The sequence below is a fragment of the Lissotriton helveticus genome, chromosome 1_2, assembly GCF_964261635.1.
Source record: "Lissotriton helveticus chromosome 1_2, aLisHel1.1, whole genome shotgun sequence".
NCBI lineage: Eukaryota > Metazoa > Chordata > Amphibia > Caudata > Salamandridae > Lissotriton > Lissotriton helveticus.
The window spans coordinates 315751883-315755888 of NC_136058.1; the positions used below are offsets into that span (position 1 = coordinate 315751883).

General features: G+C 35.2%; 1 non-coding gene across 1 annotated transcript; it reads left to right on the top strand.

Moving 5' to 3' along the window:
- Nucleotides 1-802: 802 nt before the first annotated feature.
- On the top strand, nucleotides 803-885 carry TRNAL-CAG (transfer RNA leucine (anticodon CAG)). The gene has a single exon. It is a non-coding gene; the product is annotated as a tRNA-Leu (tRNA).
- Nucleotides 886-4006: the final 3121 nt, after the last annotated feature.

A 4006-nucleotide genomic window follows, 5' to 3' on the forward strand; every position in this document is an offset into this window, starting at 1 on the left:
GAGGCGACCCACGGGTGGTCCCTGCGGTGATCGTCGCCCCGGTGGCAACGCACCTCCAGGAGAAGAAGTGTTGGGTTCTTTCAACCTGACACGTCACTCGTCCAAAATGAAGCTGGTGCCATCACCCTGCTGGTGTTGCCCCCTCTGTAAGCTTTGGGAGCCGTGCCCTGCATCTGGTCAGTGAACCTGCAGTGAGGTCTCAGATGCGTTTCAATGCGCTATGGATGATGGTGACAAAGCGCGTGAGCCATGGAGGGGGCCCACAATGCAAATGTTGTTGTGTTTGCACCTGGGGGGTTCTTTGTAAATGGTGGCGGTGCCCGGGCCTGTTTCACGTGTCTGGCATCGCAAGTAAATGCATGATCTTGGGGCCACCGGAAGTCAGTGATGGACTCGGCACAGGCATTAAACCAGCAGTGTACTTACCAAGCAGCCTGCAGTCCGCTCACTGATAATGCATCCATGTAGCTAGAGATACCCCTGCTGGATTCAAAACCAACCGGGAGGAACGCAGGTAAATCCGGGCCAAGGGTGCATTAAGGGCACCTACACCCGCAAGTAATCACACATACACACCTGCAAGTCTCTTTATTAAGGATTTGAGCATTGCTGAACCTCGCATCAACAAAGTGGACCTGGCTGGTGCATCTGTTGAAATTGTGGAGAGCCGAGACGGGAGTGATGGTCAGACAGACAGGGCCTCTAAAAAGGAGCGTCATGGCCCCAAAAATCAAATAATCAGACAGAAACTCATGATATGGGAAGCATATTATAAAAGTTCGTATCGTCAGAGTACCCAGCAGTCAGGATGGCCGAGCGGTCTAAGGCGCTGCGTTCAGGTCGCAGTCTCCTCTGGAGGCGTGGGTTCGAATCCCACTTCTGACATCAACCTTTTCTTGACGATTGTGATGTGTTTATTCTAAGGTGGTTGACAATAGTCCAACTTGAAAGTGGCATGCATACACTGTTGTAATTAAAGTAAATGTTTTTTTATTGAACATGAAATAATTCGTGTGAGGAGCTCGAAAAGACACCCAAAAAAATTTCGTTTAAAAATTAATTTCCGGTTTCGCATTTTCAACTGAGGGTGCATTTTTTGCCCCTAACCAAATTATAGTTCTCTGGTCGTTCACATTTTCAGTCTGTAGCCCGGGCTACTGGTTTTACTTTCTATCTTGCAGCTGTTCCTTTTCTGTCCTCAAGGTGGCACTTTATCATCAGACAAGACTTGCGAAATGAAATAACCTTCTAAAATAACTAGAACGAATTTTCTCGAAGTTATAAATAAATCACCTTTAATGGGCACTGAGATGTCCTTTTTCAAAGAAGCAGCTGCCAGTGGTTTAATAAATAAATTCATAATATAATATTTGAATACAGATCATGTTACTTGTCATCTTTGGGCTAAGTATATATAAATAAAAGTTTTAATATCTTCTTACCTAAGGTCTTGCCATAAAAGTTCAAAACTCCATGAGTGATTAGCTAATTCAGTTCAGGCCCTCTTTTTACATTCCGAGATCTGCAGTCCAGTTCAGCTCATTATAAAACCAGAACTACAAGTCCCAGAATGCAGAGGATACACTGGGACAAGATGAGCTGCTCACGCATGGACTAGTTTAACCAGACAGGGCAGATTAGTAATACATGAAGGACTGAAATGACTTGAAGAATATGTGGATTATTTTAAGGTACATTTCTAGCCGGTTAACGGACGAAATATCAAACTAAAAATACTGATCATTGTACTTTTTTTTGTGTCACTGCGGGATGTCTGTTTTGTTGGGGTGCAGGATGAGAAGTAATTTAATTATAATTAATAATTCATTTTAAGCATTATTAATGATTTAATTGATATTTAATAATTGAAATTGTGTAATTAATTTATTTTTTCAGTTACGTTTTAGGTGCGGGCTGTGTGCTTTGTAGGAGTATTGGGTAGGAGGTAAATTCATTATAATTAATTAATAATTATGTTATTAATCATTTATTATGTAATTGATAATTATGTTAATTGTGTAATGAATTCAGTTTTTGAGTTATGTTTTAGGTGTGGGTTGTGGGATTTGTAGGAGTACACACTGGGAAGTAAACTTATTTCAGTTCATTAATAATATATTTCAAATTAGTAATTATTTAATTTGTAATAAATTACGTATATTATGTAATTCATTTATTTTTTTAGTTATCTTTTAGGCGTGGGTTGTTGGGTTTATGTGGGTACAGGGTGGGAAGGCGCAAGTTGTTGGGTTTATGTGGGTACAGGGTGGAAAGTAAATTAATTATATTGAATTAATTATTGTTTTAATCATTAATTATGTAATTGATAAGTATGTTAATTGTGCAATGAATTTATTTTTTAAGTTATGTTTTCGGTGCGGGATGTATGCTTTGTAGGGGTATAGGGTAGTAAGTAATTTAATTATAATTCATTATTAATTACATTTCCAATCATTATGTAATTGATAATTATGTTAATTGTATAATTAATTTAGTTTTTAAGTTGTGGTTTAGGTGCGAGTTGTGGGATTTGTAGGAGTACATGGTGGGAAGTGAATTCATTTGAGTTAATTAATAATATAGTTTCAATTATTAATTATTTAATTGATAATTAATTACGTATATTATGTAATTAGTTTATTTTTTGAGGTAACTTTTTGGATGTGGGTTGTTGAGTTTATACGGTACAGGGTGGGAAGTAAATTAATTATGAATTAATTTAAGTTATTATTAATCCTATCAATTATCCATCTCCTACCACAGCTCTCATCGTAAGCGTAGGGAAGCCTTAGGGTAGCAATGCGCTTTACAAGTCCCCAAATCAAATCAAATCAATTATGTAATTGTCCATTCATTATGTAAATTAAGTAATTAAGATACGTTTTTAATTATATGCCATGTGCGGGTTGTTGGGTTTGTAGGGGTACAGGGTGGGAAGTAAATTGATTATAATTAAGTAACAATTAATGTAAATTATTAGTCATTATTTAATTGGTAATTAATTTATGTACATTTTGTAAATTAAGATATTTTTTAAATTTTATGTCAGGTGTGGGTTTCTGTTTTTTTAGGGATACAGGATGGGAAGTTAATAAAGAAATAATTTATTGATAATTAACTATTACTTTATTATTATTTTGTTATTTTATAATTTAGTTAATTATGAACCTATCATATTTGTTGCGTTACATTTTAGGTGTGTGCTGTTTTGTGTGTAGAGGAATGGGGGAAGCCATTTAAGTAATTATAAATAAAAAAATATTCATGTATTTAAAACGTTTTTTATTATTTCATATGTTAATTTTGTTATGCTTTGTTTATTTTTATTACATTTTAATTGTTGGATGTTATGTTTGTGGGAATATATTGTGTGGCATTTTAGTTATATTAATACTATTTGTCTTAATTGCTAATAATTATAAACTATTAATATTTAGGTTATGTTTAACATTTTGGTTAAAATTAAGACATTTAATTTTTATATTTATAATTTTATTTTTTGGGGTATTTAACAGAGTTGTTAAAATATGTTGCTTATTTGATGTGAAGTACTCTATGAAACTTTCCTCCACTCTCCTCCTCTGTACACCCCTCCACTCTAGCTGTTGATCTTTTCGGGTGGACGTTAGTGAAGGAATCTTCGTCCTCAGTGTATGAGGAACTACAAATTAATTCCTACATTGGTCCCTGGCGCCAAAATTAATTTCGCTAGCGAAAATGATGTACAACATTGGAGATAATAAATTAAAGAATCTGCCAGAATGAACTTTTACCTGTCCGTTGATGACAATTTTTTATAAACCTCAAATTAATCTGAGGAAATTAAGGATAACAGTGGAATATAATATCGCTCTGGATAATTCAACAACTATAATCTACATTAGAATAAACTCAATATACAATCCTACATTTGAATTGATCAATCTAATCCCCTGCCCTTGTTTTTGGATAATGTATGCCCTGATTCGTCTGAAAGAGGAGTGTTAGTGGGCCCGATTCACAGAAT